Raw genomic sequence first — 23,131 nt, 5'->3', positions numbered from 1 at the left:
ATTTTGTTTTGGAGAGAGAGAGAGAGACAGAGATGTAAAGCCGGCCTGTACATTATCATTTGTCTTCCCTCTCTAATTCAGTTCTAATCTGGTGAGAGAAGAAAGCTATATGTCATTTAATGAGTTTTATTGGGCTCATGGACCAGGTGATATACATCCTCTGTTTGCCTCGGCCAGCTAAATGTACATCTTTCTAATGTGATTAGGCCTTCATACAGGGCAGAGAACAATTTATTATTCTGCCCGAGAGCGCCAAGTTTTTCTTTAAAATATTGTTACTCCTGGAGTTGGCAATTACTTTAAAATAAATTTACCAAAGACAAAATTGTGCCTCTTGGGTCAGTAAATGACTTCCCTGTTTTTCTTGAAGAGACAAGGTGTTTATTAAGGACCTCCTTAGTTTATTGTGTAGGTTTTTTCACTTTGAATAATTGTCCAATTAAATATAATTTGGAAGTCCATGCTAACCCAGTGCTTGCATTGTACAAATAAGAATATCTCTGAAAGATGTGCATTAATAAATCCCACCGAGCCCTCTCTCCTTTAAAAAATGGCTATTTTTGATTTTTTTTAACAGGACTGTAAGCCTTACATTTGGAAATGCTGCTATTTTCACACAAATAATTTATACAGTTCATTCTTTCAGATTCCATAGAAAACAGTTTTATAATTTATTATAAGTTAGCTTACCTTTTGTATTTTTAAGCAATTGTTTAGGTATGGAACATATTTTACAGTCTAAAACTTTACACAGTCTATTCCTTTTTTTTTGTCTAGGGATTTCTTTTTCTACTTTACAATAGGAAAAATAATAGGAGAGTTAAGTGGATTTAGAACTATAGGTTCCTAATACTAGAAAAAAGCTTTTTTTAAAAAAAAAAAAAACTCTCAGCTTCTGTCAAGCACACCCTCCCCTCCCCTTCTACCCCCCCAAAGAGAAAGTGTTTGATAGCCCATCTTTCCACTCTGGACTGAAATGTTTATAGTCCAGAAAGCCAACAAGTTTTGTCATCAAAATGATAATAGAAAACAATGGTAAGCATAACAATTAGGTAGAGGTCTAGAAAAGCAAATTGGAACATGCCAAGAGTTAGAGATGAGAGGAAGCAAGGGTTCAGAATGAAGTTTTTGGCTCACTTGATCTATTTTATCTATATAGACAGAGACATGCATAGTTTAGTGGTCTGAACACAAGACTAGGTGACGGGAACTCCTGTTTTGGCTCTGACACTGACTTGCTCTGTAGTCTTGGACAAATTACTTAGGATGAAATTCAGCCCTATACAGCAGGCCTGTCCAATCCCCTTGTAGCACTTAAACCCTCTAAATAAGAATTAAGTAGACAATAGGCCTTGTGCTGGAGCTAAGTGAGGGCTAATTTTCCCCCTGCAGTAACCTGCATGGAACTTGGAGAAAGGAGCACAGATTGCAGGAGAAAGAGTTTGGAGGAGGCACCAGGAAGTTAGTTTGTTTGCATATGGGTGGAGACTTAGCTGCAGTTGCAGCATCTCTGTAAAGAACTCTCTTAATAGTGAGTTTAGTCTTAAAAATGTGGTGTCATCACATGTTATTACCCAACATGTGGTACATGAGACTCCTAAATTTTCAAAAGCTCTTGTGAGTATGCAAATACATGAAATTAATGGAGATATCCCATCTCCTAGAACTGGAAGTGACCTTGAAAGGTCATTGAGTCTAGCCCCCTGCCTTCACTAGCAGTGACCAAGTACTGATTTTTCCCCTGATCCCCAAGTGGCCCCCTCAAGGATTGAACTCACAATCCTGGGTTCAGCAGGCCAATGCTCAAACCACTGAGCTATCCCTCCCCCCAAGGTGGTGTGGGGGTTATCTGTGGTGTTAGTTGGGTAGGCTACCCTGAGCTGCAGATGCCCCAGGAAGAGAGACAGCAAGAGTGAGTGTATGTCGAGGGGGAAAGGCAGTACATCTGGCTGGTGCACACAAGCTCCTTTGCCAAATCCCAGTGATGAGAGTGCAGCTACAGTGGATCTTCAGTCTTTGAAAAGAGGCACCAGCCAGTTCTCCCAAGAGAATTGTAGGCTGCAAGCTCCACATAGTGTGTAGGCAATATGCTTTGTATAATTGGAACTTAATCTCTCTGACTCAGCTTCCCCATGTGTACCCTACCTCCTTTTTACCCTGGTTGTCTTCACTTGATAACCTCCTGATAATTTCTCTAATACTCAAGGGCCATGTCTACACTGCTGGCTAAATCAGCACTGCTGTGATTGAGGCAGTGGTGCCGATAGTGGGTCTGGTGACGATATGCTAAGTCGATGGGAGAGCGCCCTCCCGTCAACGTCTGTACTCCACCTCCCGGAGAGGTGGAAGCTATGTCAACGGGAGAGCATCTCCCATCAACACAGCGAGCACGGTGTAGACACTGCTGTAAGTTGACCTAAGTTATGTCAACTTCAGTTATGTAATTTACGTAATTGAAGTAGTGTAACTTTGGTCGATTTACAGAGTTAGTGTAGACCAGCCCTAGGGAGTGGAAAAACGTCTTCATGCTTCCTTGTCTACAAAGCCACAGGACATCTAATTCATAGAGAGTCCAGTGATACAAGCTGCTCCTGGAGAATGTCAATCCAAACACTGTATACCAATGCAGAGGGGCAAAACAAGGCATGAGCATCCAAACCAAAGCAAGGAGACCAATAATTCATGCTGCCCCTGTTCAATACTGTTCAATCAGTGGGCCTATTGGTACAAATCATTGTAGCAATCTTCTCACCAGCACTTAGTTCCAGATGAGATGGGGACAGTTGCCTAACCTCATCTAGAAATGACTGGGATATAAGAGAAGCAGAGGAGGTCTCTGTGATCCAATTGCTATATATCAGTATATCTCCCCTCAGGATAGACCCCTGAAAGATTAAAAGAATTTGATTATGTCATAGAGTTGAGTGGGCTGGGGTAGCAGATGAGGGGGAAGGGAAGAGGCAGAAGGTTTGGAATAAAGTTAAATCTTTACCTTAATTCCATTATGCAATTTTCCTCCCATTCACTCTACACAGGCCTCATATTGCCATGACTGCTCTCTGAGAGGACCTGAACTTCATTGCAGAGCTCCATTTTTAGCACCACTCCTGACAATCTATCGGGCCTTGCCTTTGGATTTAGAGGGCAGCGAGTCAGAGATTACTATTGTCAGGATAATCGAGCACCAGGACATGAATTTGGCAGGGGACAAGAGAGAAAGGGGTAGATTTTGAGAAGCATTACAGAGGGGAAACCAACATGTTTTGGGGAGAGAGCCTAGATGTGAAGAGAAAAGAGAAGAAAGCAAAACACAACCTGAAAGTCAAATTTGAGTGAGAAAAAAGATGGTGAGCATAGAGAAAGGAGAGGACGGTACTGACAATACCTGTGCTCCCTTCCCTCCTCTTCACTTGTTCACCTACACAGAATCAACAACAATCCACGCCTCTGTTTGGAATGATATTTCAGTTGCACTCCCTACATTTGCCTTAGAGGTGGCTGGGAAACTGAATTTGAATTTGGTGAAAATTGTTGAGTTTTTGGAAATATTTTTCCATCCTGAGTCTGGTTGAAAAAGCCAAAACCTCGGTGGTTTTTGTGGAACTGAAATCCTGCAACGGTTAGCTTCAGAAACACTGAAATTTTGTGTTTCTGAAATGAAGTATGCTCCCCAGGATCTCTGGCTTCTCGTGGAGTGCGGCAAAGCTGGGTACCTGTTTCTGCAAAACAGTTAGACTTTAACAAATTGGCAAAATCCAATGAAAAATGGGTTAGGTCAGTTGCCAAGATGATATTTTTCTTTTTTCATGCCAGTCTGACTGAAGAAGTGCTAGAGTGAACCCTAATAAATAGGGAATGTACACAGATTACAGCCGTGTTTGTTGCTACGCCATCATATTTCATTTTGAATCCATTTATTAAAAGTACTGGGTTAGCGTTCAACTTATTACAAGTCAGATGAGTTTATAATTATAGTTTTAAATGGAAGGCAAAAATGTCTGACTAGGTGCTATGTAGAAGACCACACCAGATTGACTTGGAGCTGGATTAGGTCCGGCATGAGGGGGGGACATAAAAAATTACCAGCTTTATTAAAGCGCAAGAGGCAGCATCCTGAATATGTGTCTGGCAGTAAAAGAGGCAGGGGCAGCTACCACAGGGAGAAAGTGAGTAACAGCTAAAAGGTTGATAAGTGTAAAAGGTCAAGAGGCAAAGACCAAGCCATATGGAGAATTGTGCCTGATACAGCAGTAGAGGAAGAGGGGGTTGAAACAGAAATGACAGCTGATGCTGAGACAGATGCCAAAGGGCAGCAGCGATAGCATCTCTGTTCATTGTGCACCTAGACCACCTATTAAGGAGCAGAACTTGAGGTTTATCATTGAGACTGAATTCTAATTCCATGACCATTAGCATTACTTAACCTTCTGGGACTCATCTGTGTTAGCTTGTGCCTTGAGCAGCATTTTTGCTTTCCTGCTGATCAGAATAAGAAGACTGTACATTGAAAATGGGTGGATCACATGGTTTCCTAGGCAACAAGTATGACTGAAAATGTATGTTTATTAAATGTTTAATTTTCAATCCAGTTCCTGTTTGGTTTCTTAATTTATGGCTGTTATAAAATAATGGGGTGGAAAGTTTGGTTTTGTGCACATTAAGTCCCCGATTCATTAAAGCAGTGAAGCATATGGATAAAGTTAAGCACATATTTAAGTCCCATTGATATAAATGATATTTAAGCGAGTGCTGAAGCTTTAGCATGTGTTTAAGTGCTTTGTTGAATTGGGGTCTAAGCACCTTGGAGCTTCTAGAAGACTTACTGCTATCATACTGCTTTATTTGTTTTCTTGTTGCAATTTGGATGCACAGAGGGTCCCAGGTTTTGTTGATTTTTATGTATTGTTTTATCCCAGAGGTGATATGATTGATTCTGTTTACTTAAAGAAAGAGATCGGACACTTTAGTGCCAACCAACACCATAATCTTTAAAACACACTGATAATTGTTCTTGCTGTTGGGAGGATTAGAGTAGGGAAACGGGGTGCATCCCTCCTTTGGACACCTGTCCATGGGCATAATCCCTGGATTGTAAGGGCAAAGCACCTGAGGATCATTGATGATAAACACGGTGATTCTGAGAGAGGTGCCATTCATTGTGACAGCGAAAGTAATTGGTTACTGTATTTTAAGAAAAGGAACATTGGTTGGATATCATTGATGAGATATGGTAGACTATCTGTTAATAAGGCTTGTTAAAATGGTGTTGGAAGTGAAGTGGAGTGATATTGTTGTCTGGTAAATATGGCACTGGACTGGTATTCAGGACACTTGGGTTCTCCTCCTGGTTCTGCTGCTGACCATGGTAAGATGATCTCTGTTCCTCTTCTTTTTCCCCTTACCCTTTGTCTGTTTTGCCTCATTAGATTGTAAGCTCTTTGGACAGGGACCATCTCTTATTTGTCATCTGTATTTTGTCTCAGTTTTGGTTGCCCTCTAAACTATAGTAATACAATACAAAAAATAATAAATGGCACAATAGTATTGTACCTGCAAATAGGCTATAGATCATTTGGAACCTCACTCTGTTTTTGAGGCCTCTTGATACTGTACATTTAACTACTGTATGTTTGGGTCAGTTTGTTTACAATATCTGCTGGGCACATTTTTGTTCCGAATTTGTGGCACATTCCCTTCCTAACCATAGCAATTATCTTACGAGTCCCTCCTACAAACTCCCCTCTTTGTGGCCCCCAGGGCCGGCTCCAGGCACCAGCCCACCAAGCATGTGCTTGGGGCGGCGCCTGGAGGGGGGCGGCGCGGCGGGGAGCTCCGGCCCGAGAGCGGGGCCGCGACTGGGCTCGCCGCCCTCCCCGCGGCGCTCCGGCCGGTCGAGGAGAGCAGAGAGCCGCGGCGGGATCTCCGCCCTCCCCCCCCAGCGCTCTGGCCGCCAGGGAGAGCGGAGAGCCCCGGCTGGGCTCGCCGCCCTCCCCCCGGTGCTCCAGCCAGTCAGGGAGAGCGGAGAGCCGCGGCGGGCTCTCCGCCCTCCTCCCTGCACTCTGGCCGCCGGGGAGAGCGGAGAGCCCCGGCTGGGCTCGCCGCCCTGCTCCCGGCGCTCTGGCCGCCGGGGAGAGCAGAGAGCCCTGGCCGGGCTCTCCGCCCTCCTCCCGGTGCTCTGGCCGCCAGGGGCTCTCCGCCCTCCCCCCGGCATTCTGGCCGCCGGGGAGAGCGGAGAGCCCCGGCCAGGATCTCCGCCCTGCTCCCGGCGCTCCGGCCAGTCGGGGATTGCGGGCCCGTGGCCGGGCTCGGCGCCCTCCCCTGCCGCGCTGGGCGGGGGGGCGGGGGGGCGGCGGGTGGCTTTTTTGCCTAGGGCGGCAAAAAAGCCAGAGCCTGCCCTGGCGGCCCCTGTTCGCTAGCTCCCTTTGGTTGCTTAGCCTCTGGCTTTTAAGGCCTTCTTTCCTAGGTCAGCCCTACCCCCTCGTTCAGCAGGGAGATCTCCTTCTCTCCCTCTGTGTGGTGTTTGTTCAGTGCATTTGTATTTTTGTACTTGGTGCTAGAGAATGATGGAGCCCTAGATCCCGGCTCTGTGTTCTATGATTCACCTTCATCATAAATATTTCACATCCACCTCATCCATTTAATGATGTTATTGGCAGGAGGAACATCTGGATTCTTCCACCAGGTACCATGGCTTGATCTTATAAATTGTTTATATCTCTTCCACTCTATTTACTAAAAATTAATAGGGAAAAATGTGCCCAAATTCTTGTGAACAGCAAAACCTGAAATGAATTAATCATAGGTATTGATATGGAGCCCATTACTGAGTGCCTCATAATGTTTAATGTATTTATCCTCATAACTCCCCAGTGAGGTAGGGAAATGCTCTTATCCCTCCTTCACAGAAGGGGACCTAAACTCAGAGGGGCTAAATGATTTGCCAAGGTCACACAGGAAGTCTGTGGCGGAGTAGAGGCTTGAACCCAGGTCTCCAAAATCCTCGACTAGTGCCCTAACCACTGGGCCATTCCACCTGTCAAAATGAGTTTTGACTTGGGCTCAAAAACTGGTTGTTTCATTCATCTTCTGACTGAGGTTCTTAATTTTGGGAACATCTATAGGTTTGACATCTGAGTGGAGTTCTTATTTCCTCAACCTGTGGCACTTTCCAGTGCTCTTTATCATTCCTAACTGTTCTCATCTCCAGATATTGGTCTTCAAGTGTTGCCTCAGCCCTCCATAAGGCATCCCTTGTCTACCTTAATGCTCTGCTTCTGTCCTTAGTATCTATTTATTATTCTTTTTTCAAATGCTGTAGCTCCTAAAAATACAGTGGGTGCCATTCAAATGTTTACATGGGCCATTTGCAGCATTTAAAATTGGTAGCATTTCTGTGAACAGTCCAATCAGTAAACTTACTCTCTAGAATATTCACAGAAAGGATGAATACAGGGTCTATACACCACTTAGGTCCCTCCTAAGTCTTGTCTACACTTACATTTTATAGCGCTCTAACTTGCTGGCTCAGGGGTGTGGAAAATCACCCCCTTGAGTGCAGCAAGTCTGAGCGCTTTAAAGCACTAGTGTAGACAAGCTCAGAGCGCTGGGAGCCACGCTCCCAGCACTCAGAGTTAATCCCCTCATGGAGGTGGATTACCAAGAGTGCTGGGAGAGCTCTCGCACTTCAAAGCGCTGCTGCGGGAGCATTCCTGTGGCAGCGCTTTCAAGTTTCCAGTGTAGACATGCCCTTATTTTGGATACTTCAGTGGTGCCCAGGTCTTGCGCTGGCCTACTGCACCGGGCTGAATTTCACCCAAAAAGATTGAAAAATGAGTGTGTATACACCCAGAGTCAATTCAGTATCTTACTTGGGTGAATATTTGTAGAAACTCTTCTGAGGTATTCACCTAGGTCTAGCCATTGCTGTCAGTATGACTTTATGTAATGAGATGAATATGTAGCAAGATAGCATAGAAAAACCTGTATAGCAAGAATATTAAAGTTCCTAGTGCATCTTCTGTGATCACATCATTTTATGTTCTTCATATACGAGTCTAAAGTAACAAGAAGTTTAGTTATAAAATGCCTCATTAAAGAGCATCAAAGGTCCCATGGAGTTAACACTAGCTCTCTGAAACTTTGTGAAGTCCATCTGAAAGAGACTTTGTCTCTTCCCTTGATGTTAACACACTTTGGTGTTAATTTTATGTGGAACTGACTGTGTATTGCTGGACTAAAAGCTTTTGCATGCCACACTGAGAGCTATTGGAGAAATGCATTTCATTGCCATCGTGATGAGCAACTTCATGGATGCTGACAAGTTATAAAGCCACGGTTTTATTAAATGGGCATTGCCTTGCTAGTGCACTGTGCTGATGGCTGTGTGTGAAAGGATTTGAACTGCACCTAAGTCCTTTAAATCTGGCTTTTACAGTAGTCCTTCTCGTTAAATGAATTACTGAATTTTGAAATTAGTCCTTGCATATCATGTCTTTAATGTACAAGCCACTGTGCACTGTACTCTTAATACAATCCTTTTTAGAACAGATTGCCACTGAATATGTCTGTATACGGTCCGTCTAGTTCATCCACAGATATCCCACCGGATTTCACTTGTGTCTTTTCTCCCTCTTTTGGGAGCAGAGCTGGGGGTACTACCCATTCTTGCCACCTTTTTACACTTCACTGAAGTCATTCACCTGATTTTAAAAAAACCTACATAACTAAATCCCTTTTTCATGTACAGTAAGTGGTTTGGTGTAAGGCACAAAAATCTTTCTACTTTTACACTTCCTTTCATTTCATACAATTTTCCTTAGAAAAAAGTCCATACATTATATAAAAAAATACAAAGTGTAGTCAAGTTGCGGGAGGGAGGGAAGAGGGAGTTAAAACTTGCTTTTTTTTCTCAAGCTTCACACAATGCTTTCTGTTGTTCTGATTTCCTCTTTCTGACCAGTCTGTTTACACATTCACTAATCGTTAACCATATATGCTTATCAGGGTTAGTAGCCCTCATGGGCCTATCTGATCCTACTTCTTTTAAACAAAAACACTTTGAGCAATTGATCCCATAGTCAAAATGGTATTCATCAAAAATTTAAGAAAGAGTGCTCAGTGTTTAAAAAAAATTTTTTTTGAAGGAGCTGAAAAGAAAAAGGACTTGGAATTACAAGCAGTTAGACTTGGGTTTTTGCGTAATGACTCTTGGTATCCTACTGTGAGAAGACTTTCCCCAGCTTCTCGTCTGCATTCTTCCTCGTTCCCTGCGGGAGAATGAGTTGGATTTGTCTGCCATATTCACAGCAATCGAGGTGATCCAGGTTGAAAGAAAATCAATAAGATGTGTCCATTTATGCCTCACAAAGGAAGAAAGGTCTAAAGAACAGACATGGGACGTGATTCAAGCACTAGAGACTTAATAAGACTTCTACTTGTGTTTGAAGGGGATGGTAATTTATATTTTACTTTGAACTTTTTTTATGCTTCATAACTATCGGGATTCAGGCTGACATGGGAAGCAAGGAAAAGAAGGTTTGATGCTGTCTTAGAAGACCTAACCCATTTGGGAAGGCCAGGCTCAAAAGTTCAAAAAATTTTGTTTTAGAAAAGATTAAAGAGACATCACATCGTCATACTGATTTATCGCTATTGATAAAACTGGTTTAAAGTATTTTGGATCGGGATACAATATAAAAAGTCTTTCTTCAAGAACAGCTGCAAGTTTCTCATTATTGGATGTCTTTTCTGTCTGTTTGATATCATTTTGCTTAGAAATAGAAGAGCCGCTGTAATAGCTACTATGGTGCCACTTGAGGCTCAGGCCAGCTCTCCAAAAAACTGATTGTCATTTCTGTTTCCTGCCTGTCACCTTGGCTCTCAGGGTCTCTCACTCTGAGGGGGTGTACCGTGTAATCCCTTAGCAGAAATGTCTTCTCTTTTTCAGGGAAGGGTTCTTGTTTTTATATATAGAATATAAAACAAGTAAATCTAATGGTATCCTTTTACAATTTAGATGCAGGGATCCTCTTATGCAACATGAATTAGGGGCCAAGGAGGGGCGGGGGGAGGAAAACCTTTTAAAAGTACATCAAGACAGGAATATAAACTGTGGGCTTGGCTTTTTGTCACTGAAAACTTTATCTTCTAAAATACAAACAAAAATCAAAACTTCTTATCAAAAATCCAGGGAGCTAATGGTCTCCAAGTCTATTGAAACAGCCCATGAAGTTAAAGCTCCCTGATCAATTTACTTTTTATGCCTTGGCTAGGGTGGTGGTAGGGTTCTCTCTTTCTCCCTCTCCTCTCTCTCCCGCCTCCCAAATATTTTGATTGTTATTCACATGGAAATCAGGGCTAATGCTGAAAAGACCTCAGAATAAAGGTCTAAAATTGGGCACACCATGTCCCAAAGAAGGAATCTATATTCAGAAACCTATAAATGTAACTTGTTCTCATTAAACAGCCCTTCAAGAAAGTCTCAATTATAGGAAGTAATTCAAAGAATAAAAGAGAATAAAAGGGATAAGGAGGTGAGAGTGAGATTTAGAACCCAAATTGGGGACATGGAGAGGTTTGCTATTATTAAAAGTAATATTTGCTCCAACTTCTCCTTCCATTGAATCTTTGGAGGATTTTTGCAGTTTCATCGAACTTTGAGACTTTCCAGAATAAATTGCAAAGTGGATTTGAGAAGAGTTTAGACTATTAATAGAATCTCTTTAGGGCTTAATTGGTATCAACCAAGATTTTCGTGAACACAGCCAAGTGTGCCCATTGTATCTTTAAATGAGCACACTAGCATTTAACAGAGATTGACTTACACGCTCGTCCTTCACTGTCAAGAACTGTACTTGAGGGGGGTGAGATCAGAATATCAAAGCAGCCCATGTAGCAGGCAGCCTAAAAAGTTTCCATCTTCTGTGTTTTGCTTCTGAATGCAGTGTTATTGCAGAGCATCTCTTCTTAAAATAATTATGAAATAAAAGGGAGAACTGATGAAGCCATTGTGCTATGGTGTGTAAAACAATGCAAGTAAGACTGTATGCGGTCTAGAAAGGAAATGCAAAAATTATAACCCCAGCAAATTGAAAAGGGATTGGAGGGGGGAGCTGAGCTGTTTGCCACACAGAAGTGAGCTTCTGCAGTTTGTAGACGGGTGCTATTGCTTTAGAGGATATCAGGACTGTTTTAGTAGCTCATTTACATAACAAAGGAACCACAAAATCAGCTTTGCATAGAGTGTGACAAGGCGATGGACTGCGGAGGTCCACAATTGACTCCTGCGGAATATCAGAGGCTATGGTATCCATGTTAGGGGCTATGCTCCTCACTAGTCCTGTACCCACCTACAACTAGTAATTCCAGAAGCAACAGGTATAATAGAGATATTCCATGGCCATTTAGGGCCAGATTCATTAGTGCTCTCCAGCTAGGAACCACGAACAGCCATTTTGCTTCACCAGGAAGAGAAGCCAGGTCTCCAGACGTCCTCTCCTGTGCCATCCTTCATTTCTCTCTGTCTCCCTCTGGGTGAAGTTCCTCATACTGAAAGCCATAGTAACACTGATTGGGGCAATTAGGACACTTCTTTCCAGGGACTGGTCATGGGGCTACAATACAGCCCTTTTAGAGCCTCTACTTATGCTTAGGGGTCACTGAGAGTATATGAGATGGAGTTTTGGGATACTGAATCCTGTGGCCTATCACAAGGCCACCCTGCACAGCAGTGCCCTCCCTTCCCCCAAATATCCCTTCACCTTGATCTTGGTAGTTCTTCTGTGGGACATAAGGGTTACAGAACCTGTCATGTACTGAATAAGGAATCAAGCAAGCTGATCTTCCAAATGCAGTATCTTTATTCATCCCCCCAAATCAAACCGCTGCAGGCTAACTACAAACATAATATGAAGTCCCCCACATGTTGGACATGTATCAAAGCTGTGTATGTTCCCCTGAGAGATGCCAGATTCTCTACTCTGGATCAGAATAGTGCAAGTCCAATGCACAATATATCCACTTTATAGTCATTTGTAGGGCCTAGAAGTCTTTGGGATAAAATCCAGGAATTATTTTACTAACAGTGGAAAGTTCACTGTTTCTTCAGTTTTCGTTAGTGGTGCTGGTAGGGAATTACTAATACTCTAAATGGGAAAACAAACATCTGTTATAGCCATCACCAAGGGCCAGACTGAGGCTGTGCTTACGTTGCCATTCAGTATTTGGAGATGGAATAAGGAGCCTATTCCCTTCTGTGTACAGCACATGTAAGGACTGGCCAGAATTGCAGCCCCTCCTCTCAGGGAAGCACAGGGGTATCAAGGCACCCAAGGTTGCAGCCTCAGGGGTGACACAGCCCCCTCTGGCCTGGATTGTGCCTTGGTATGTCACAGCATCTCTAATTGTCGCAAAGCTTTTTGGGGCAGAGACCATCATTTTGTTCTATGTTTGTATAGTGCCTAGCACAATAGGGTCCTGGTTCATGACTCGGGCTTCCAGGCGCGATTGCAAGACACACAATAAATAATAACCTATAATAAAACAAGTGGGCAGCTCGGGGAGGGTGAATGCTGTTCTTAGGGCTCTGGCATCAATTGTTACTAAAGGCATCAATCTAGGCCCAGGGGAGAAAAGCCCAGTATGTCTGTATAGTATTCTCCCAAGTGGGCCACTGTATTTCAGTGTATGGGTGATGGTCCTAAGCTACTTAATTAACTTTGGGAGGGGGGTGGAGAATGAGGGTTTTTTTCTGGTGACGTGATTCTGCCCAACAGAGGTAAAAACTTTACTGAATAACGACGAAAGGAAGAGATAAGCAAGTCAGTTTGGTTCTCTTTTGCAGAAGAACTGTAAGAATTATTCTTTTTTATTTAAAAAAATCCTCATTGGAATGGTAATTTTGATTTTGATTATCTTTCACGGCATGCTTTGAAGTTTTTCAGACAAAAATAAATATCTCCATAACAGAGAGGATTATAGTAGTCTTGTTTGGAATCATCTGACTAAGAGTGACATCTAATTTCAGAATATATAAGGTTTTATTGAGGCCACGGAGACTTTGAAAGAGCTTGACTCTCTTCTGTTTTGTAAATTTTCTATAAACGGTTTAACAGGGTTTTTAGTTCAGCCAAAAAAACAAGGGCTAAAATATTTTCATCAACCATATTGTTGGAGAAACATAAAAGACACACAATTCAATTTAAATAAAGCTGCAGCTAGGTTATATCATCCTCATCTTAATAAAAACTATTTTCCAATTTTCCAATCCATTCCCCCCCCCCCCACCGCACACCCCCCTGTGACTCAGCTTTGAAGGCTATGCTTGGATAAATCAGGTCTTGGCAGCTCTGTAATTCATGAAACAATACTTCTAGCTCTACTGGAATGGGAGTGGGATGTTTCAAGCTTTATGATTCTGTTCAATTCTGGAGTGTTAATGGGGCTATTTGTAAAGAAAGAAATATAATGAGTTATCACAAAACGCAGCAAGAACTCTAGAAAGGGGCAGCCTCCCATCTATCACCCATTCTAGCGTATTCACAAAAGAACAGTGCAGGAAATCTTGAGAGGACGATGGGGAATTTTGCTTTTTCTCTAACCTGACTGTCACAAATTGTGATGGGCCGGGAATATTATTTTCTTTATAAAATGACCCCAATACAATTCTAAATTTCATGGCAAAGAGACGTGGTTCAGGATGAATTTGTTTTTCTCTCTCTGTTAGGCTTTGAGAGGGCTTTATCTTAATTAAGATTAATTTACGGAAATAACAGAGTTAGCTCATTTTCAGCTAATATAAAATATAACTCAGAGTGCTGACATCTCTCAGCGCCTCCTTGCACTGCAACAAGTCAACATTTTGACTCTGTACCCCTATTTCTCTGGTTCATGACTAAGCCATAAACCACTTCTCTGAGGTTTAAACTTGACATATGAGATCTCGGCTTGGGAGCAATTTTTTATTTTGTAAATTAAAAGAAAAAAAATACCTCATTGACCTGTTTTTATGTCAGAGGAGTGAAAAGAGAAACAAAGCGTTACCGGTTTGTGTCATGATGCAGCTTTGGGCCATAATGCAATCCAAATCCTTATTTTGCTGTAACTTGGTCCAAACTCCCATTGAAGTCAAAGGGAGTTTTGACGGAATATAGATTTAGGAAGGACTGGAAGATTTGGCCCTAAGATAATGAATGAGTTCATTTCATATTGTAGTTCTCAGACAGTAAAACAGCTCAGGATAATGAAATGAAACAAGAAACAAAGGGCACAGCAGGAAACAATCTAAAGTACAAGATAATAAATTTTCACATTATAGGCTTTTACATATATTCTTGCATAGATCCCATTGAGGCAGGGCCTTTTGCTTAATACAAAGGAAATGGAGACAATACTAACTCTTGAGGACCATATCCTCCAGTGGCATAAGTCGGTATAGCTCCACTGAAGTCAATTACACGCCGCTGAGGATCTGGCTTTGAATCTTTTTGATGTAATTAATAAGCAACCGTCAGGAGGGTAGTAAAGGAGTCCTTTCTAGATCTGGTCATTTTTCCATAGCAAGAACTTTCCCAACATGCTGAAAGCCAGCTGTGCAGTGGAGGTTTGTCGGGTATCGCAGTCACAATCCTACAACTAATGACAGATAGTGAATTTAATTTCTCCCTGTTAAGACTGGAACCCCAAAGAGCACAGAGGGGAGACCACACAAAATGGGTCACCAGCAATGTCAGTGCAAACCTTTGAGATCTGATCCCACCATGATGAGAAAAAGCTGTTAGTTTGTTTTCATCCCTTCCAACACTGTCCAGAGCCTAGGCTGACCATTTTACAGCACTTATATGAGGATCCAACCACCCTGACAGTTGAGTTCTAAGGCAGAAAAGGCAAATGGAAAATTGTAAATATGCTGAAAAGCAGTGAGCCAGAATGCTTCGGCGGTCTGTTATTTGGCAGTTAATCTCTCCTAATCCTCAGTATGGGCCAGTGCTGTTCCCACACAGCCAATGAGGGTAGGATCAGACTCCGTTTGCTACCCTTTTAATGGGGTGGATGATTATGAAGAAGGAATATGCCTTTGCCATTAGGCCTTTACTCTCCAATGGGTAATGTATGGGTAATGTCAGTGAGGAGTCTAAGGAATCAGACCCTTGCTGTTTAGCATATAGGGCTAGATCCTCAGCTGCAGCAATGGAGTGCACAGTACAGCTTGGTATAGGGTGGCAAAGGTGGTTTTAAGTCACCTTGGCACTCCCTAATGCTTGGCTGGCTTTGTACCCGGCTCATCCCCTGGGGTAAGTTAGAGCAACCTGGGAGCTGTTCTAAATTACACTGATAGCCAGTGGCCTTCAAAGCAATTGGGATGGCAGCTGGGGATCCCCAGAACACAGAAAACTCCTGCCCTGACCATGGAGAGAGTCGTGGGAGCTGTGACACTAGCACTTACCTTGAGGACATGGCTTCATAGGGGTTTTGCTTTGACAAAGTGGCCCCAAAACAGGGAAAAATCTAGCCCAAAGTTTCTCAGAGAGATTGGCAAAAAGAGAGGATTTATATTACTTGTGGATTTGCTTACGGGACAAAAATCTGTCCATTATGTAAAAGGTGACACACTTGGGAGATATTATTTTCCATCAGAAATGCTTTATCATCTGGTTGTAGTACAAACTGGCTAACTTCACTGTATTGTCCACTGAATTAAATATGCATGCTAAATACTATACAGAACATGGAATATTAATATCAGACTACAGCATTTTTCCATATGAGATGCTCTTAACTAATGATTGTTTCCTAAGTGATTTCCCAAGCCAGATCAGGAAGTAAGGGGAATAATTTGGGCTCATCCTGTAAGGAAGCATGTCCCATCAGGTGTCCAGGAACTTAAAATAAAATAAAATAAAACAGCACATTTGTGGTGTGACACTGTAAACAGGATTTAAGACAGAAAATATCATATTGCCTCTATATAAATCCATTGTTCACCTACATCTTGAATACTGTGTGCAGATGTGGTCACGCCATCTAAAAAAAGATATATTGGAATTGGAAAAGGTTCAGAAAAGGGCAACAAAAATGATTAGGGGAATGGAACGGCTTCCATATGAGGAGAGATTAATAAGACTGTGGCTTTTCAGCTTGGAAAAAAGACGACTAAAGGAGGGGATATGATAGAGGTCTATAACATCATGACTGGTATGAAGAAAGTAAATAAGGAAGTGTTATTTACTCCTTATAACACAAGAACTAGGGGTCATCAGATGAAATTAATAGGCATCAGGTTTAAAACTAACAAAAGGAAGTATTTTTTTCACACAGTGCACAGTCAACCAGTGGAACTCCTTGCCAGAGGATGATGTGAAGGCCAAGATTATAACAGGGTTCAAAAAAGAACTAGATAAGTTCCTGGAGAATAGGTCCATCAATGGCTATTAGCCAGGATCAGCAGGGATGGTGTCCCTAGCCTCTGTTTGCCAGAAGCTGGGAATGGGCGACAGGATGGATCACTTGGTGATTACCTGTTCTTTTCATTCTCTCTGGGGCACCTGGAATTGGCCACTGTCGGAAGACAGGATACTGGGCTAGATGGACCTTTGGTCTGACCCAGTATGGCCGTTCTTATGATTCATGAAAACGTGCTGTATTTCTTTCAATTAGCTCCCCTCTTTAACCTCTCCTTGAAAAACATGAGGGACTCATCTACTCAAAAATATGTTGGTTAGGACTATGCATCTGTTGGAATTTACTCAGAACATCTATGAGCAAGGTTCAACTAGTCTCACTCTGAATGGTCTATGGGGAAAGCCCGCACATTCTCCCTATAGAGATGGAGTCACGGGAAAAGATTTGCAGTTGTCTGTCTCTGCTCATTATAGAGACAAGATGGGTGAGGTAATATTTTTCATTCAACTAACTTCTGTTGGTGAGAGAGACAAGCTTTTGAGCCACACAGAGCTCTTTTTCTGGTCTGGGAAAAGTACTCTTAGCACATATTCTAAAGGACCATTCATGATAGAATGTCCTGTTAACACCTCTGCAGTCATAGGACAAAAAGGGGGGTTAGTGAGTTACAGATGGTTGTGATTTAAGCCATAAACCCAGTGTATTATGCTAAACTAGTGGTTTTCAACCTGTGATCCACGCACCTCCATTTGAAATTGTTTAGGGGTCTGCAAATGAAAAAAGGTTGAAAACCACTGTGCTATGCAATATGTTCCATCTTGCTTTTATAGCTGTGATGCGTGGTGTACCTTTCCCAGACCCGAAGAAGAGCTCTGTGTGGCTCGAAAGCTTGTCTCTCTCACCAACAGAAGTTAGTTGAACCTTGCCCGTAGATGTCCTCTGAGTAAATTCCAACAGATCCATGGTCCTAAACAATATATTTTTTGGTAGATGAGTCACTCGTGCTTTTCAAGGAGAGAATTATTTTTAATCAAGGCCTTTATGAGATCCAGCTCCACGCTGTATGTGAGAATTCAGCTGAATACATTTCAAGATATGGGAAATGACTCATACACGTTGACTCTCTAGCTGCCCCTAACCTCTATTGAAAATACAGTTTCAGGTCTCATTCACTGCATACTTGATTCCACACTTTTGTGTATATATATGTGACGTTGTGCAGTCTATATGGTTTTATAAAAACGTGATAATAAGTCAATATAATGTAACTGAGATAGTTTTAGAGAAAATACGGTAATAAGTGAATGTAACGTAACTGGGATATGCCTCATGCAAAAGGTCTCTTGTAAGGTGTCATTACAAAGTTTATAATCTACTGAGTATGATCATCTGATTTGTATAAATGTACCACTCTTGTATCTAAAACTAGAAATATAAAATGTAACTCTGAGGCCTATTGTAATTGTGTAAAGTGTGGACCATTAATGATGGTTTGGAATCTTGATGACTCCCATTGTCTGCAGATGGCTGTATTTACCTGTGAGTCTTCCTGTATGTGTGTGTGCTGGCAAGTGAGTAATGAAGTCTTGCAGTGACATGTGATCATGTCACCTGAACTGGAATCCATCTTTAACCTGGTGCTTTTCCAGTGGGGAGGGGGGGGGTGGAAAACCAGAGAGACAAAGAGTTCCCGCCTTATGCAAAAGATATATAAAGGGGGGGAAGAGAACAGAGAGGTGGAGGAGCCATCATGAAGAATCCCCTAGCTATCACCTGAGCTGCAACAAGAGCTGCACCAGGGGAAAGAATTGTGCCCAGGCCTGGAAGGTGTCCAGTCTGAGAAAAACTTACTGAAACATCTCTGAGGGTGAGATTATCTGTATTTAGTTTGATTAGACATAGATTTGCGCATTTTATTTTATTTTGCTTGGTGACTTACTTTGTTCTGTCTGTTACTACTTTGAACCACTTAAATCCTACTGTCTGTATTTAATAAAATCACTTTCTATTTGGTAATTCACTCAGAGTATGTATTAATACCTGGGGGAGCAAACAGCTGTGCATATCTCTCTATCAGTGTTATAGAGGGCGAACAATTTATGAGTTTGCCCTGCATAAGCTTTATGCAGGGTAAAACGACTACGCCACTGCGATGGGTTGGATCACAGAAACCCCCTTGGGAGCCGCCACCCGATGTGCAAAGACTACCCCTGCTTCTGTTTTCCCTGCCAGCTCAGGACTCCAGCACCCTGTCTTGCTGAGCCTGACACTCCCGTCTGGCTCCAGCCACAGACCCAGGGTCTGAATCACTTGTCCCAAAGCTGCAAGTTTACCTGAAAACAGCTCACAGTAGTGTGCTTGTCTTTAGCACTCAGATGCCCAACTTCCAGTGGGGTCTAAACCCAGATAAATCCGTTTTACCCTGCATAAAGCTTATGCAGGGCAAACTCATAAATTGTTCGCCCTCTATAACACTGATAGAGAGATATGCACAGCTGTTTGCTCCCCCAGGTATTAATACATACTCTGAGTGAATTACCAAATAGAAAGTGATTTTATTAAATACAGACAGTAGGATTTAAGTGGTTCAAAGTAGTAACAGACAGAACAAAGTAGTCACCAAGCAAAATAAAATAAAATGCGCAAATCTATGTCTAATCAAACTAAATACAGATAATCTCACCCTCAGAGATGTTTCAGTAAGTTTTTCTCAGACTGGACACCTTCCAGGCCTGGGCACAATTCTTTCCCCTGGTGCAGCTCTTGTTGCAGCTCAGGTGATAGCTAGGGGATTCTTCATGATGGCTCCTCCACCTCTCTGTTCTCTTCCCCCCTTTATATATCTTTTGCATAAGGCGGGAACTCTTTGTCTCTCTGGTTTTCCACCCCCCCCCCCCCCCACTGGAAAAGCACCAGGTTAAAGATGGATTCCAGTTCAGGTGACATGATCACATGTCACTGCAAGACTTCATTACTCACTTGCCAGCACACACATATACAGGAAGACTCACAGGTAAATACAGCCATCTGCAGACAATGGGAGTCATCAAGATTCCAAACCATCATTAATGGTCCACACTTTACACAATTACAATAGGCCCTCAGAGTTACATTTTATATTTCTAGTTTTAGATACAAGAGTGGTACATTTATACAAATCAGATGATCATACTCAGTAGATTATAAACTTTGTAATGACACCTTACAAGAGACCTTTTGCATGAGGCATATCCCAGTTACGTTACATTCACTTATTACCGTATTTTCTCTAAAACTATCTCAGTTACATTATATTGACTTATTATCAAGTTTTTATAAAACCATATAGACTGCACAACGTCACAATATACATATCTAAAAGGTTATGACCATTTATTTGGCACACTGCATCATCTTGATACTGCGGCTTCTCTGTGTGCCATAAAACCAAATGTACAAAACTAATCCCAGATAACTGGTTGCACAGTTCAGACTAGCATTGCGAGACCAGTGCTGAATGTTCTGAAAAATTGGTGGTGATAGAATAAGTTGGGTTACATTTGACTTGGGCTACATCTACACTGCACATCTCTTGCCATGGTGAGTAGGGTATGTGCAGCTACGTATCACAGTGAAAAGCAGACACGGTTCGCCCTGCTAAAAATAGCAGGGAAGGCAGAACTTGAGTAAGTAGAGCGCATATAGGGTACATGCCCAGGTATAGATCCACAGGGTTCAGGTGTATCTTCACTCTATTCGCCTAAGCAGTGCCTCACCATCTGCACTGGGAGGTGTGCAGTGTACCTGCTCACTCCCTTCCTTGAGCAGGGGCATGGGTAATGGGCAGAGCCTTGGCTAGCTGGTGCAGGGCAGCAGTAATCACTATCTCAGGAAGAAGCAGGGGAGGCGCTGTGATTTAGAGGTGTGTCCCAGAGTCACCGTGCAGCCCAGTGTTGCTCCTAGAGTGGAACAGCTTACGCTTAGCATTGTGCTTCCAGTTGAAATCCTGCCCATGGAGAACAAAGTAGGGGGCTTCCACTGCCTTGCTCCTGATGTAGTCATTTCGACCTGCGCAAATTGGATATAAAATGCAACCAGAAATTTCCACTCACTGTCACCGGTGGTAGCAGTGTACACTCACCTGGCACACTTGTAAATAGTTATAAAAAGATGTAAGGTAGTAGACAATCTTACAAGTTACACTAAACACATAGTGTAACTAGTTTTGGTTTAGCAAAGGAGATATTATCTCAATTGTATCTGATGCTCCTTTTTTCTTAAAATCTTGCAAGGGCAAGTTTTCTGTCTAGCTCATGCCCATCCCCATGCTATCTGCTTTCTAGTACTTCCTTATTTTGGTCACAGCACAAGGACTTTGTGATAAGTTTATACTTCTGCTTCTGGTCCCAACCTCAGTTTAATTACCCCAATTTATGTTGATATAAATGAGATTCAAATCAAGTCTATTTGGTGATGTACAATAATTGTGTTGTATAATCCCCCCCCCCCCAAAAAAAAGAGTTACAAGAACCATTTCTAGCTTTCTAACTTTACCACATTTCATTTGATAGTGAGTGTCTGTGGGAGCAGAGAAATTAGACAGGGTGTCAGGCGAGTAGCTTTTCATAGATACACTTTCTGTTTCATTATTCAGAAGTGGACAAGTATCTCTCCAAAGCAGCTCTCCCAGACACACTGTTGATGGTGTCCTACAAAGCCAGGTCTCCATCTGGATAAGTGACTGGAGAAAGATTCTCCTCCTTCCCTTCCCCCCCCCCCAAGGTTGGAAAGAATCCAAATAATATTATATAATCCATGTCAGAGGAAATGGCAGTGTCTTTCTTGGTTTGTAAGTAACCAACTTTTGGGAGAGGTAGTGTTATTTATATTTGAAATGTGTCTAGTTATAGAGGATAAAAATCCAAGGCTGTGTGACTAGCCACCTGGTTGTGTGGAGGAGTTGCTTCTAAGGCACCATGGCCAATGAAAGGAGATTGTTCAGCTGGCTTTGAGAGGAAACTGGACAGGATTGCTTCATACATTATACATGTTTCAGGCAGAGGAATCATATTAAACCTTCTGAGGAGAGATTTCCAAGTCAAAGTTATATCTGGTGCTGTACCTTCATCTTGTATACTGTCGAAAAAACCTTTTTTTTCTCCACAAGTTTTGAGACACTTTCAAAGCTATGTAGGGAAACACTGTCAAAAGAGAGTAGATTTGACTGCACTCAGAAATATTGTGCTATAAAAATTAAATGTAAAGGAAGATCATCTTCTTTTGAGGCACAAGGATTAAACTGTATTCTGTAGCTCCCATCAGTATTTTTCAAGTGAATCTGCAATACCACTGGGATAGGTGCATATCACCAAAACGCTAAGGAATCTCACACATGTAGGAGTGTTGTGTTGGGGCTCAGTCTAAGTTCTTTCCTTTCCTTCTCCTTTCAGTCTCTGATGGTCAAGGAAAATCTAAGAAGTTAGGTTTTGATTCTGGTCTCCACTGCAATCTTTATATCGTCTCTGCCCAAATCAAAGGGCCGCATACCCAGCATAACCAGCCCTTTGAGGTTAAGAGGTTTCACGAGCCATGTAAAGATGCTGAAATAGCTGTCCGTCACCACCCCTCATATTCTCCCTCCTCCTCATTGTAGTAGGAGTGAGACGTGGTGTGAACAGAAGGTGTTTGGAGGGGGGCATGGCTGAATCACGCTGCACTCCAGCTATTCTGAGCTACAAGAGTGACCCTTAGGGGCTGTTGTGGCTGAATGTAAATTAGCGTAGCTCAGACCCTGCTCTGCTTTACGTGGAGGACCAGCTGGCTTCCAGAAACCAGGTGTCTGCAAAAGGGGTGTAAAGCCACATTTCCCTCCCCCACACCCCTGTCAATCTCCTGGCACAGCTCAGAATTGAGGCCTTATCTTTTGGTGGCCATGTGTCCCACCGCCTCTGTCAGTCTTGCTGGTTCTTCAGACTAATAGCACTTAATACAAAAATATATATTCTTTGGCGTGTCAATTCAGGCTTTGCCTCTCTCTGCTTTTCTCATTCATTCTCTGATGTTTAAAGGGGGAGGAGAGCACTTGAAGGCAACTTTTCACTCATTTCAGTGCTGAACATACGCTTCTTCTTTCCCTCGACACTTGTAATATACACAGTGTAATCCATCACTGAAGGAACCTTGGGTAATTAATAACTGTAATGAGGAAAGGCCTAAAAATGGTGGAAGAGATGTGGAGAAAAAGAGGAGGCTGAATACTTCTTTCATGCCTGCCCTTCTGCCCAGACCCTACACTTCAGGATCATCCAGGTCTGATTGTCAGAGCCGTATAGGTATGTTCCCTAATTGCTGCATGCACAATGGGGAACACTTGTTCCATGCTGGTTTGGGTTGATTCTTGCAGAGGTGGGATTATATGTGACATCTCTGACTCACCTGGCCTTCAGAGAAAAGAGGAGGTCAGCTACATAGAGTCTTATTTATCTGGCTTCAATGGGGAAGAAAATCCAGTCTCTGGGTGGTCCCTTAATTTGACTCTAAATCTGGCTGAAGTTTATTTTTACATCTCTCAATAGGTTCTGGGGACCTGCCATCCTATCAGTGGAGTTCCTGATAGAAGGATAGCATTGCCGAGAGTTCACTTTTCCTCCAGGATCTGGCGGTAGAAAGATGGACGAAAGAGAAAAGGTATGCAGGGTTCCATATAAACCGTTCTTCCTTAGCTTCCACTAGCTTAGGTTTCACTGGTATGGGT

The 23,131-nt window shown here is 42.5% G+C and overlaps 1 long non-coding RNA gene across 1 annotated transcript in view; it reads left to right on the top strand.

Moving 5' to 3' along the window:
* LOC135983012 (uncharacterized) overlaps positions 1 to 23,131 on the top strand; it is a 208,527-nt gene that overhangs the window by 175,441 nt on the left and 9,955 nt on the right. The window contains exon 3 of the long non-coding RNA XR_010600508.1: positions 22,953 to 23,064. This is a non-coding gene — a long non-coding RNA (uncharacterized LOC135983012). The remainder of the gene's footprint in view (positions 1 to 22,952; positions 23,065 to 23,131) is intronic.

This window comes from Chrysemys picta, chromosome 4 (genome assembly GCF_011386835.1).
Source record: "Chrysemys picta bellii isolate R12L10 chromosome 4, ASM1138683v2, whole genome shotgun sequence".
Classification (NCBI taxonomy): Eukaryota; Metazoa; Chordata; order Testudines; family Emydidae; genus Chrysemys; species Chrysemys picta.
This window is presented reverse-complemented; position numbering and strand designations above follow the sequence as displayed.